Below are 14,958 nucleotides of genomic sequence, written 5' to 3' on the forward strand. Positions count from 1 at the left end.
TTTGTTTATTTTGTCCTTTTATTTTTCTTTCCCATGGAAATATATCTGCCAAAATATTGCTATGATAGATATCAGAGAGTTTACTGCCTATGTTTTCTTCCAAAATTTTATGGTTTTGTGATTTACATTTAAGTCTTTTATCCATTTTCAGTTTATTTTAGTGAATGGTGTAATTTGGTGATCTAGTTTCATTTTTTTTTTTGCATGTATCTGTCCAATTTTTACAACATCATTTATTAAAGTCACTGTTTTTACTACATGTATACCTTGTCAAATATCAATTTTCCCAACACCATTTATTAAAGACACTGTTTTTACTCCCTGCATACTTTGTGAAATGCCTCCTTTGTCAAATATCAATTGACCATAAATTTATTTATTCTGGGTTCTCTGTTCTGTTTCATTAATCTGTATGCTTTTTCTTATGCCAATACCAAGCTGTTTTGATGACAATGACCTTGTAGTATAACTTGATATCAGGAAGTGTGATATTTCCCACTTTGTTCTTTATTTTCAATATTGCTGAGGCTATTCGGGTTCTATTTTGGTTCCATATAAATTTTTGAAATATTTGTTCTAGATCTCTGAGTATGCCACTGGTACTTTTTAGGATTTCCATTGAATCTATAGATTGCTTTGGGTAGTATAGACATTTTAATGATTTTTTTCTTTCTATCCATGAACATGGTATATGCTTCCACTTGTTTGTATCTTCCTGGATTTTTTTTTCAGTGTCTTATAATTTTCTGAGTACAAGTCTTTTACTTCCTTGTTTAAATTTATTCCTAGGTACTATATTTTTTATTTTCATTTTTTTGTTGCAATAGCAAAGGGCATTGTTTTTTTAATTTCTATTTCTGACAGTTTATTGTTGGTGTATAAAATGTCACTGATTTCTGAATATCAATTTTATTTTTTTTTTTTTTTTTTTTTTTTTTTTATATAGTTTTATTTTTTTAATGGGGTGACATCAATAAATCAGGATACATATATTCAAAGATAACAAGTCCAGGTTATCTTGTCGTTCAATTATGTTGCATACCCACCACCCAAAGTCAGATTGTCCTTTGTCACCTTCTATCTTGTTTTCTTTGTGCCCCTCCCCACCCCCTATCCCTCTCCCATTCCCCCCTCCCCCCCCGTAACCACCACACTCTTATAAATGTCTCTTAGTTTCACTATTATGTCCCACCTACGTATGGAATAATACAGTTCCTGGTTTTTTCTGATTTACTTATTTCGCTTCGTATCATGTTATCAAGATCCCACCATTTTGCTGTAAATGTTCCGATGTCATCATTTCTTATGGCTGAGTAGTATTCCATAGTGTATATGTGCCACATCTTCTTTATCCAGTCATCTATTGATGGGCTTTTTGGTTGTTTCCATGTCCTGGCCACTGTGAACAATGCTGCAATAAACATGGGGCTGCATGTGTCTTTACGTATCAATGTTTCTGAGTTTTTGGGATATATACCCAGTAGAGGGATTGCTGGGTCATAAGGTAGTTCTATTTTCAGTTTTTTGAGGAACCACCATACTTTCTTCCATAATGGTTGTACTACTTTACATTCCCACCAACAGTGTATGAGGGTTCCTTTTTCTCCACAGCCTCTCCAACATTTGCTGTTACCTGACTTGCTAATAACAGCTAATCGAACAGGTGTGAGGTGGTATCTCATTGCCGTTTTGATTTGCATTTCTCTAATAGCTAAAGAAGATGAGCATCTTTTCATATATCTGTTGGCCATTTGTATTTCTTCCTGGGAGAAGTGTCTATTCATATCCTCTTCCCATTTTTTTATTGGATTGTTTGTTTGTTTGTTGTTGAGTTTTATGAGTTCTTTGTATATTTTGGATATTAGGCCCTTATCTGAGCTGTCGTTTGAAAAAATCATTTCCCATTTAGTTGGCTTTCTGTTTATTTTGTTATCAGTTTCTCTTGCTGAGCAAAAACTTCTTAGTCTGATGTAGTCCCATTCATTAATTTTTGCCTTCACTTCTCTTGCCATTGGAGTCAAATTCATAAAATGCTCTTTAAAACCCAGGTCCCTGAGTTGAGTACCTATGTCTTCTTCTATGTACTTAATTGTTTCAGGTCTTATGTTTAGATCTTTGATCCATTTTGAGTTAATTTTTGTACAGGGGGAGAGACTGTAGTCCAGTTTCATTCTTTTGCATGTGGCTTTCCAGTTTTCCCAGCACCATTTATTGAAGAGGCTTTCTTTTCTCCATTGTGTGTTGTTGGCCCCTTTATCAAAAATTATTTGACTATATATATGTGGTTTTATTTCTGGACTTTCTATTCTGTTCCATTGGTCTGAGTGTCTATTTTTCTGCCAATACCATGCTGTTTTGATTGTCGTGGCCCTATAATAGAGTTTGAAGTCAGGTATTGAAATGCCCCCAGCTTCATTCTTTTTCTTTAGGATTGCTTTGGCTATTCGGGGTTTTTTATAGTTCCATATAAATCTGATGATTTTTTGCTCTATTTCTTTAAAAAATGTCATTGGAAGTTTGATGGGAATTGCATTAAATTTGTATATTGCTTTGGGTAATATAGCCATCTTGATTATATTTATTCTTCCTAGCCAAGAACAAGGTATATTCTTCCATCTCATTATATCTTTTTCGATTTCCCTTAACAATGGTTTATAGTTTTCATTATATAAGTCCTTTACATTCTTTGTTATGTTTATTCCTAAGTATTTTATTTTTTTTGTTGCAATCGTGAAGGGGATTGTTCTTTTGAGTTCCTTCTCAGTTGTTTCATTGTTGGCATATAGAAAGGCTATTGACTTCTGTATGTTAATTTTGTATCCTGCGACCTTACTGTATTGGCTTATTGTTTCTAGTAGTCTTTTTGTGGATTCTTTGGGGTTTTCGATGTATAGTATCATATCATCTGCAAAAAGTGATACCTTTACTTCTTCTTTTCCGATATGGATGCCTTTTATTTCTTTGTCTTGTCTGATTGCTCTGGCTAGAACCTCTAGTACCACATTAAATAACAGTGGAGAGAGTGGACAACCCTGTCTTGTTCCTGATTTAAGGGGGAAAGCCTTCAGTTTAGTGCCATTTAATATGATGTTAGCTGATGGTTTATCATATATGGCCTTTATCATGTTGAGATATTTTCCTTCTATACCCATTTTGTTGAGAGTCTTAAACATAAAATTGTGTTGTATTTTATCGAAAGCCTTTTCTGCGTCTATTGATAAGATCATGTGGTTTTTGTTCTTTGTTTTGTTGATATGGTGTATTACGTTAACCGTTTTACGTATGTTGAACCATCCTTGAGATTCTGGGATGAATCCCACTTGATCATGATGTATTATTTTTTTAATATGTTGTTGTATTCGATTTGCTAGTATTTTGTTTAGTATTTTAGCATCTGTATTCATTAGAGATATTGGTCTGTAGTTTTCTTTTTTTGTGCCATCCTTGCCTGGTTTTGGTATGAGGGTTATGTTGGCTTCGTAAAATGTGTTTGGAAGTATTGCTTCTTCTTCAATTTTTTGGAAGACTTTGAGTAGAATAGGAACCAAGTCTTCTTTGAATGTTTGATAAAATTCGCTGGTATAGCCGTCAGGGCCTGGACTTTTATTTTTGGGGAGGTTTTTAATGGTTTTTTCTATTTCTTCTCTACTAATAGGTCTGTTTAGGCTTTCTGCTTCTTCTTGACTCAGTCTAGGAAGGTTGTATTTTTCTAGGAATTTATCCATTTCTTCTAGGTTGTTGAATTTAGTGGCATAAAGTTTTTCATAGTATTCTACAATAATTCTTTGTATATCTACGGTGTCCGTGGTGATTTCTCCTCTTTCATTTTGGATTTTGTTTATATGAGTTCTTTGTCTTTTTTCCTTGGTAAGTCTTGCCAAGGGTTTGTCAATTTTGTTGATCTTTTCAAAGAACCAGCTCCTTGTTCTATTAATTTTTTCTATAGTTTTTCTGTTCTCTAATTCATTTATTTCTGCTCTGATTTTTATTATCTCCTTTCTTCGGCTGGTTTTGGGTTGTCTTTGTTCTTCTTTTTCTAGTTCCTTAAGGTGGGAAGTTAAGTGGTTCACTTGGGCTCTCTCTTGTTTGTTCATATATGCCTGAAGTGATATGAACTTCCCTCTTATCACTGCTTTTGCTGCATCCCATAGATTCTGATATGTCGTATTGTCATTTTCATTAGTCTGTATATATCTTTTGATCTCTGCACTTATTTCTTCTTTGACCCATTCATTTTTTAAAAGTATGTTGTTTAGTTTCCACATTTTTGTGGGATTTTTTTCCTCTTTTTTGCAGTTGAATTCTAGTTTCAAGGCTTTATGATCAGAAAATATGCTTGGTACAACTTCAATTTTTCTGAATTTGCTGATGTTGTTTTTGTGGCCCAACATATGGTCAATTCTTGAGAATGATCCATGTACACTGGAGAAAAATGTATACTCAGTCACTTTGGGATGAAATGTCCTGTAGATGTCTATCATATCCAGGTGCTCTAGTGTTTTGTTTAAGGCCACTATGTCTTTGTTGATTCTCTGTTTGGATGACCGATCTAGAGCCGTCAGCGGTGTATTGAGGTCTCCAAGTATGATTGTGTTTTTGTCAGTTTTTGTTTTAAGATCAATAAGTAGCTGTCTTATATATTTTGGTGCTCCTTGGTTTGGTGCATATATATTAAGAATTGTTATGTCTTCTTGATTCAGTGTCCCCTTAGCCATTATGAAATGGCCATTTTTGTCTCTGAGTACTTTTCCTGTCTTGTAGTCAGCATTATCCGATATGAGTATTGCTACACCTGCTTTTTTTTGGATGTTATTTGCTTGGAGTATTGTTTTCCAGCCTTTCACTTTGAATTTGTTTTTATCCTTGTTACTTAGATGAGTTTCCTGTAGGCAGCATACAGTTTGATTTTCTTTTTTAATCCATTCTGCTACTCTGTGCCTTTTTATTGGTGAGTTTAATCCGTTTACATTTAGTGTAATTATTGATACTTGTGGGTTCCCTATTGCCATTTTATATCTTGCTTTCTGTTAGTTTTGTGTCTTGTTTGATCCTTCTCTTTTGTTTTTCTATCTTTTGTTTTTATTTGGTTGTATTCCATACATCTTTCCACTGTTGCTATCTTTTTTATCTCATGTGCTTCTGTGGTGGTTTTTTCAATGGTGGTTACCTTTGAATAATGAAAAGGGTCCCTACCCTGTTCATTGTAGCGAACTATTTTGTGAGTACTTTTGCACTCCATCGTCCTTTGCTACTGTTAATCTCCATCTTCTCCCCCTCTTTCTTTTTGTTGTTGTCACAGTTTAAATTTGGTTTTATTGTGTTCTTCTTGGAGCTTTTACTTGTGGCTCTGTTTTTTTTTTGTTCTTTGTATCTGATTGGAGAACCCCCTTTAGTAATTCCTGGAGTGGGGGTTTTCTGATGATAAATTCCCTCATCTTTTCTGTATCTGTGAATGTTTTTATTTCTCCTTCATATTTGAAGGATAGCTTTGATGGGTATAGTATTCGTGGCTGAAAGTTCCTCTCTTTCAGGACTTTAAATATTGGGGTCCACTCTCTTCTAGCTTGTAGAGTTTCTGCTGAGAAATCTGATGATAATCTAATGGGCCTTCCTTTATATGTTGTATTCTTCTTTTCCCTGGCTGCCTTGAGAATTTTTTCTTTGCTGTTGGTTTGTGTCAATTTCATTATGATATGCCTTGGAGTAGGTTTGTTGGGGTTAAGAAAACTGGGAGTTCTGTTTGCTTCTTGAACTTGAGGCTTTAGTTCTTTCCACAGGCTTGGGAAGTTCTCATCTATTATTTGTTTGAGTATGTTCTCCATTCCATTTTCTCTCTCTTCTCCCTCTGATATACCTATTATTCTTATGTTATTCTTTTTGATGGAGTCAGATAATTCTTGTAGGGCTATCTCATTTTTTTTAATTTTTGAGTCTCTTTCTTCTTCTCTCTGTTGTGCCTCAAGTTGTTTGTCTTCTATTTCACTAATCCTCTCTTCTATCTGACCTGTTCTATTAGCTAGGCTTGTTACTTCGTTTTTCAGCTCGTGAATTGAGTTTTTCATCTCTGTTTGATTTGTTTTTATAGTTTCAATTTCCTTGGACATATATTCTTTGTGTTCATTGAGTTGTTTTCTGAGCTCCCTAAATTGCCTTTCTGTGTTTTCTTGTATATCTCGGAGGATTTTTAGGATTTCTATCTTGAATTCTCTGTCATTTAGCTCCAAGGTTTCCAATATATTAAATTTTTTCTCCATAGATTTTTCCTCATCTAGCTGTGTTACCTCTCTTTCTTTTGTATCCATGATATTCGATTTTCTCTTCCTTAATGGCATCTGAAGGTGGTTTTGTTGATAGTATTAATGAGATTTAATAAAGAATAAAAAGTTTAAAAAAATAATAAAAAAAAAATCGAAAAAAGTTGTTTTTTTTTAAAAAAATTAATAATGTAATAAAGAAAAATAAAATAAAATAAATTAAAAAAAAAAAAGGGGGTTATTCCCCCCCTCCTTTTTTCCTCTCCTCTCCTCTCCCCTCTTTCTTGATAAAATCTTGTGGTGGACTGAATTATAACAAACAATGCCTGTGATGGAGGGCCTGAATTGGGGAAAAGTAATAAAGGGGCAAAAAAAAAAAAAAAAAAAAAAAAAAAAGAAAAAAGAAGAAGAAGAAGAAAAAAAGAGCGTATGGACCCACAAAAAGCAAATAAGGAAAAAATTTGGGTCAAGAATAAAATGATTTGCTTTTAGGTGTTGGTTGTCTAAGAGTTATGATGAGAGGATTAAGAGGAAAACGGAAAAACGGGGGGACAAATTAAAAAATTACTATTGTATTTAGTGGAACAAGAACTAGATAATATGGAGAGCCAGGGATGGGAGCACTGCTAGTGAGTTAAAAAGGTGAAGTAAAAACCCCCCAGAATGCCACAAACATAAGTTTGAGTCCCAGATAAGATAATTTGTTTGTTATTGAGGTTTGAGTGAGAGGAGATGTAAAGGAGAAAGGAAGAAACTAATATAGAGGGAGAAAAGAAAGAGAGAGAGAGAAAAAAAAGAGGGAACCACTAAAAGAAGAAAAAAGAAAGGAGAGAGAGAGAGAGAGTTAAGGGTTTTGGAGTGCAACCCTCATAGAGAGAAAGGAAGAGAAGAGAAAAGATAATGGGAGATGTAACACTTATGGGTAGTGTAGTTCAAGGAGAGGAGAGAGTAAGACCGGTAGAGAGTTAATCGGCCAAATTGGAGGAGGAAAAAAAAAGTATCAAGAATGAAGATAAGAGAAACAAATGAACAAATATAATAAAATGGGATAGGTTATAAAGTCTGCAGATTATTCTTGATTTTGAGAGGTTATCTTCTTGCTTTTTCTTTTCTCTCCCTCTTCCTGGTCGGTGACTCTGTACCCCGGGTTTTGCCCCTTTGCCACGCTCAGGTGGAGGTTTGCAGTTGATAAGTCTCTATGGCAATGTCATGTATTGTGCTTTAGTCTCGTTGGCAGTCTAGGCTATTAGCATTTATAGGCTCCGACAGTGAGAGAGTCCGTGTTCCTAGAGCCTTTCTCCTAGTCTTTCCTTCCTCAATTAGCAGCCTGATAATCCAGCTATGGGGTTGCTGCTGACTCTGCCTGGATAGTAAGAGGCTCAAAGAGCTGGCAACTCCCCACTCTATTTCCACTCAGCACAGGGCTCTGGGTAAGGCTCAGTCAGTCAGAGCTGCTAGCATAATCAGGTGGGCTTTCCGGCCATTCAAAGACCTCTGGCTCTGCCACTCTGTCCGGTAACACAAGCGGGTGCCCACTTCCAGGGCGCTTGGAGGAAACTCTCACTCACTGGCTGCGCGCGCAGACCAGGATATCCGGCCAGCAGTCTCACGCTCTGAGTGAAACCCCCAACCGCAGGGAAAAGTTGCAGCGTTGGAATTGAGTCTCGCTCCGTCCCCGTGCGCGGCTTTTGCAAGGCGCTGGGGCGGCCCGAGATTCTGCTTTGGCCCACACAAAGGCCCCTGACTCTGCCCCTCTGTGCGATGACACGGGCGCACTGCCGAGGCACTCGGAGGAATCGCTCACTCCTTATCTGCGCGCGCAAACCAGGATATGAGGCCGGCCGCGTTTCCCTCTGAGTGAAATACCCTCCGGCACGGAAAATCTCCACCGTTGGAATTAGTTCTCACTCCCTCCCGTGCGTGGCTTTCCCAGGGCGCTGGGGCTGCCCAGAGACTCTGCCCTCGGCCCACAGAAAGGCCTCTGACCCTGCCTCTCCGTGGGGCAACACGGGCGCCCACCCTCGGGGCCTAGGAAGAAATCTCTCGCCCACTAACTGCGCACCAACCAGGAGACCGGGTAAAATGTCAGCGCCGCTTGTCTTTCTTTGTTTGGGTTTGGCGCGAGTGTTAGCTTGTATTGCCCGGGTTGCCACAGGATCAGATTTTCCTCGGCTTGGATCTCCGTGCCACAGCCTGGTTCGGCCGTTTGTATTCACCCCCTTTGCCCGCCTCAGTTTCTATATTCACAGTTACCAGAGAAAGCCGCCCTGTTTAGGTTAGTGAGGAAGGCGGAGCATTTCTTACTCCCTAATTCCTTCGGGGTTTGGTTATATATTTAGCCAATTTTTCACTCAATCATACCTTTGGGTGTATTGCGAAGCATCTGGAAGCTCCAAGTATAGGTTTTTCTGTTTCTGGTTGAAGATCTTGTTGAGTTTTGGGGGAGATTTATCGGTATCGCTTCCTACCCCGCCATTACTCTGACGTCATCTCTGAATATCAATTTTATATCTTGCCATTTTGACAAATTCATTTGTCAAGTCTACTAGCTTTTTGACTGAGACTTTAGGGTTTTCTATGTGCAGTATCATGTTATCAGTAAATAATTACAGTTTTACATCTTCTTTTTCAATTTGGATGCCGTTTATTTCTTCCTGTCTGATTGCTGTGGTTAGGTCTTACAGAACTATGTTGAATAAGAATGGTAAAAGGGGCACCCCTGTCTTGTTCCTGATCTTAAGGAGATTGCTTTTAAGTTTTGCCCATTGAGTATGATGTTGGCTGTTGGCTTGTCTTATACGGTCTTTATTATGTTGGGGTATGTTCCCTGTATTCTCACATTATACTTGGAGTTTTTATTATAAATGGATGCTGGATTTTATCAAATGCTCTTTCTGTATCTATTGATATACTCATATGATTTTTCTTTTTCTTTTTGTTTATGTGATGAATCCCATTTATTGATTTGCAAATATTGTACTAGCCTTGCCTCCCCAGAATAAATCTCATTTGATCATGATGTATGATCTTTTTAATGTATTGCTAGATCCTGTTTGGTAATATTTTGTTGAGAATTTTAGCATCTATGTTCATTAGGTATATTGGCCTATATTTTCTTTCTTTGTAGTGTATTTACTTGGTTTTGGAATGAGGGTAATGAGTACCTTATAAAATGAGCTTGGAAGTCTTCCCTTCTCTTGCATTTTTTGAAATAGGTTGAGAAAGATAGGTGTTAGTTCTTCTTTGAATGTTTGGTAAAATTCACTGTAAAGCTATTCAGTCCAGGACTTTTTTGCTGGTGGTATTTTGATAATTGTTTCAATATTATTTGTTGTAATCAGTTTGTTTAGGTTTTCTTTTCTTCCAGATTGAGTTTTGAAAGATTATATTTTTCTAGAAATTTATCTATTTTGCCTAGGTTGTTTAATTTTTTGGCTTATAGATCTTCATAGTATTTTCTTACAATCATTTGTGTTTCTGTGGTGTCAGTTGTTACTTCTCCACTTTCATTTCTAATTTTATTTAATTGGTTCCTCTCTTTTTTTTTTTTTTTTTTGAGGTTCATCAATCTTGTTTACTTTTTTAAAGAACCAGCCCTTGGTTTCATTGATCTTTTATATTGATTTTTTTTTTTTTTTAGCCTCTATGTCATTTATATCTTCTCTTATCTTTATTATTTCCTTCCTTCAAACTTCCTCTGGGCTTTATTTGTTGTTCTTTTTCTAGTTCTTTTAGATGCATGGTGAAGTTGTTTATTTGAGCTTTTTCTTGCTTCTTAAGGTATGCCTGTAATGCTATGAACTTTCCTCTCAGGACTGCCTTTGCTGTGTCCCATAGACTTTGGGTTATTGCATGTTCATTTTCATTTGTTTCAAGGAAATTTTTTATTTCTTCCTTGATCTCATTGTTTACCAATTCATTATTTAATAACATGCTATTTAGCCTCCAAGTGTTTGATGTTTTTCAGTTTTTCTATTGTAGTTTATTTCTAGTTTCATGCCATTGTGATCAAAGAAGATGTTTGATATGATTTCATCTTCCTAAATTTATTGATATTTGTTTTGTGTCCTAACATGTGGTCTATCCTAGAGAATGTACCATGAACACTTGAAAAGAATGTATATTCTGCTGATTTGGGGTGAAAAGTTCTGAAGATATCAATTAAATCCAGTTGATCTAGTGTGTCACTTAGCCACTGTTTCTTTGTTAATTTTCTGTCTGGAGGATCTATCCATTGATGTTAGTGGGGTATTAAAATCCCTTACTCTTTTTTTTAATCCCTTACTCTTATAGTATTGCTATTAATCTTACCTTTTATGTCCATCAAAATCTGCATTGGATATTAGGTGCTCCTATATTAGGTGCATAAATATTTATAATAGTTATATCATTCTATTGGGTTGCTCCCTTTATCATTATGTGCAACCTTCTTTATCATTTACTATAGCCTTTGCTTTAAAGGCTATTCTGTCATATATAGGTATTGACACCTCAGCTTTCTTTTCATTTCCATTTGCATGAAATACTTTTTTTCATCTCTTCACTTTCAGTCTATGTGTATCTTTTGTTCTAAGGTGGGTCTCTTGTAGACAGCATATATATTGGTCCTGTTTTTTTTTTTTTTTATCCATTCAGCTACCCCATGTCTTTCCATTGGTGTATTTAATCCATTTCATTTAAGGTTATTATTGATAAGTACTTATTTATTGCCATTTTATTGTTATTTTTTTTCCTTTTTCCTACTGCTTCCCTTCTCCTGATGAAAGTTAGCAACAAATAGGACTACACATCTTTAAGAACACTTTTGAAGGCTTCTCTTCCAGGAAAAAAAGGAATATAAAGTTAGCACTGACCTTGTCTGGTACTGTTGACTTAAAGTTTGTAATACAACATATCTGGAATTATACAACATATCTGGAATAATGCCTGATCTGTCTGGTGAATCAGTCAGATCAAGGATTTGGACTGGAAAAATGGGGCAATCAAAAGGATTCCAGGAGTCAGAACTAAGATGGGGTGGGGCTGAATCACCCAAAAGATGTCCAAGGCCCACAGAGGCCAGCACATACACCAAAACCACACTTGGTAAACGTAAGGCAAACCTTGGACTTGAAATGCAGACTTTCATTCATTGTGTGTGTATTTCCTGACTGTAATAATAAATATGTTCTATGTAGAAAATGTGGAAATGTAGAGAAGTAAAAAGCAAAAAAGATGTTGATAAATTATGTCATAATACTATAACGCCACCTTTATCATCATGTCTATACTTATATCTCTTCTTAAAATTTACCTCTTTTTGGTGAGAATTAAGCTCTTAAGTGTTATGAAATGTAGAATCCTTCACAAATTGGATGTTAATGATGTATATAATATCTGAGTTAGTTTTCTAGATCTAGGGAGAGAAGCATGGTGATTCAGGTCTTTGTGTTTCATGTTTTGGTACAGACATTGCCAAGTGTGCTATTTGGAGAGCAGGGAAACATAATTTAGTGTAGTGTTTAGTTGCTAGAACAGATTTCACCAAAATGCATGACCCCATTTCTTCCCAGCTTGGGGACTCAGATACAGCTGTATATTTGATATAAATGTTGAATTATATTTAGGTATTATTGCATTAGAATAGTTTATATTTTTATTTCTTCAAACAAACAAATATTACATGGAGTCCAGACAAAAGTTGACCAATATAGCTATAAAGAACAGATATGTCTTTTAACCAAGACTTTGAACATTTATTCTACCAGAATATTAATTGCAAAGGTAACATAATTCTCTGGACATTTCTGTCGTGTCTGGATTTTTTTTTTTTTGTTATCCTTGAAATTGAACTATTGCTATTATTTATGATATTTTATATTAAAAGAAAATTTATTTTTAAACATTGGACCTTTTCTTCTGCCTTATAATTTAAAGCTAAAATTTTTGAAAGGCTCAAGCTAGGTTAATGATTAAACTGTTAAAGCATGTTCCATAGGATACCTTACCTCTTACAAAGATATTTTGTGCTAAATTTATAAGATTCTCTTTTGTGGAGCACCAAAAGGGTCATTTTCAAGTGAGTCAGCTTTTTAATCTCAATTTTGCTATCTGAAAATCACTTAAGTGTTGCCCAGTTCAAGGGCATACATTATAGCCAGTCCCAAGTAATATAATTCACATTCTTTTTCTAATATTACAGTGTATGTTCCTTTATTTGAAAAAGAAATTATACAGTATATCTGAAGACATATAGGTCCCAGTGCAAACTTTACCACTGATGAGAGATTACTGCATGGATTCTTGGAATGCGAGATCTCAGAGGGTGTCTGGGAAGATAGATGTTGTCTCTCGGTTCTTTGGTTTCCTAGGAAGTTGGTGTATAGTATGGAGATTTACCATGCCTGTCTCTACTTCAGAGAAATGTTCATAATACTTATTTTATTTCTCAAGACAATACTGCGGTTCCTTGATATGCCAGTAGGAGTTCACCGGTACTTATTTAGATAATGCATAGATTTCTTTTTGTTTGTTTCTCTCTTCTCTTTCTCCCTTTCTCTTTTTGTGGTAAAACCTAAACAAAAGAAAAAACTGGAAGAACTCACCCAAAGAATTTATTCTAAAATAGGCCCTCATTTCTTATTGCCGAATGCAGCCAAAAATGGTGTTCAGGTGCTTCATGGAGGTTGGATGGGTGGCCTACATTTCTTTTGGGCCTTGTGCCAGGAAGCTGAGCATGATGGTAGGTGTCATTGACCAGAACAAGCATTTGGTGGATAGATCTTGCAAATGAATGCAGCTCACTGAATTCATCGTCAGGTGCCCACATGGTGCCCTCCAGAAGTATGTCCAACAAGCTTGGCAGAAGGCAGATTTCAGTACAAAATGGGCAGCCGCAAGATAGGTCAAGAAGATTGAAGCCAGAGAAAGAAAAGAAAAGATGACAAATTTGGATCATTATAAAATCATGAAGGCCAAAAAAAAAAAAAAGAGAGAGAGAGAGAAATAGAAAAACCAAGCTTGAAGTTAGGAAGCTTCAAAAGGCAGTTGTCCTGAAAGCTGCTTTACCCAACAGCACCTGCTGCTAACAATGTAGCTACAGAAGCTGCTGCGGAGGTTCCAGCAAAAAAGGTAACTGCTGCAGGCAAGCAGGTTCTAGCCCAGACAGCTTTGCCCAGAAAGCTGCAGGTCAGAACACAGTGTCTCCAAAACTCAGAAGGGTGTCAAAGCTACAACCCACAAAGCACCTGCTCCCAAGGCATCTGTCAGGAAAGTATGAGAACATAGAGGCTACTATATAAAAGAAATACAGATACATATTGACATACTGGCAAATCTTTTTTTCCTTTTTATTGAATTTATTGGGGTGACACTAATTAACAAAATTATACAGGATGAAGGTACATAATTCCACAATGGTTTGGGATTTTACAGAGGTCAACAGATCCCCATTTTTTAGGAAATTACACTTTAAACTCTGGCCTCAAAGATTTCTCAGATAAAATTACAAGATAAAGTGAATAATCAAAAATTATAACTTACTTGTACACACAGGGAAGTAAATCACCATGACAGAGAGCCAGCAGAAACAAGGCATAACAATAGTAAACCTGAAAAGAGTTCATATAATCAATTTATACAGGTATAAAGTAAAAGTAAAATATTATACAAGTATAAATTATAAATTTATTTAAAATTAAAAGATGGGTAGGAAAATGTGAAGAAGAACTAAAAGTGATCAGACTTGAAATTTGATAAAACAATATAATATTTATCACTTAAAAATTTCAAAATATGGATTAAGTAGCAAATTATACATAGGTAAAAGGAGTATTAGGAATCTGGAATATCTGAGGAAATTATCCAGAATACAGCATAGAAAGACAAAAGGATAAAACATATATAGGAAGACAGGTTGCAAGATGGGAAATAAGGGAAAAAGCATCACATATATCAAACTAAATTTCCAGAAGGGAAAAATAGAATGTAACCAAGGCATTACTTGGAGAAATAATGGTAAGGAATTTCCAGAATTGATGAAAAACAATTCTCAGGTGCAGAAATCTCAAAGGATAAATGAAAATCAATCCAAACCTAGAAACTGAACCCTAGAACTTACAGAACACTGAAGCACAGAAAATATATTAAAAACCACTTAGTGAATAAAAACTACATACAAAGAAACATTATTAGACTAAGTCAGAGGTTCTCAAAGTTGTGCGCCAGGGCACACTGGTGTGCCCTAGAAGATTACAAGGTGCGTCCTATGGTATTCCAGAGAAATATGTGCCTGTTGGGGACCAAAAAACCAACAGAGTTTTGGAGTTTAGGTTTTTTGGGGACAGAGGTGTGGGGAATTGGCTGTAAGCTGACAGTCTGCCCAACCTCCACCTCACTTGCCTGATTAGGTTGCAAAAGTCTGTTAAACTGTGATGCTGGATTGTTTACACTACCCTCCATGTTTCCTGGAAAGACTGGAGGCAAATTTCTTCGACCTTTTGTTTGGTGTAAAGTTCAGATGATATGTACAGTGGGAGTTTTCTGCACTTGGTAAAATTTGTGGGTTGCCTAGGAAACATGATCAAAGAACTCCTTGATTTGCTAATGGCCCACTTTGCCCTATAAATAAAGCAAGATGCAGTTTTGGGGCACACTTTGTTCTTGCCAGCAGCAATTACAAGACCCTTCTAACCCTGCATTTCCTTAATTTTGCGTATTTTCTTTT

At 36.0% G+C, this 14,958-nt stretch overlaps 1 pseudogene; it reads left to right on the plus strand.

Moving 5' to 3' along the window:
* Positions 1 to 12,894: 12,894 nt before the first annotated feature.
* On the plus strand, positions 12,895 to 13,512 carry LOC136398499 (large ribosomal subunit protein eL14 pseudogene; annotated as a pseudogene).
* Positions 13,513 to 14,958: the final 1,446 nt, after the last annotated feature.

Source organism: Saccopteryx leptura, chromosome 3, assembly GCF_036850995.1.
Source record: "Saccopteryx leptura isolate mSacLep1 chromosome 3, mSacLep1_pri_phased_curated, whole genome shotgun sequence".
Lineage (NCBI taxonomy): Eukaryota > Metazoa > Chordata > Mammalia > Chiroptera > Emballonuridae > Saccopteryx > Saccopteryx leptura.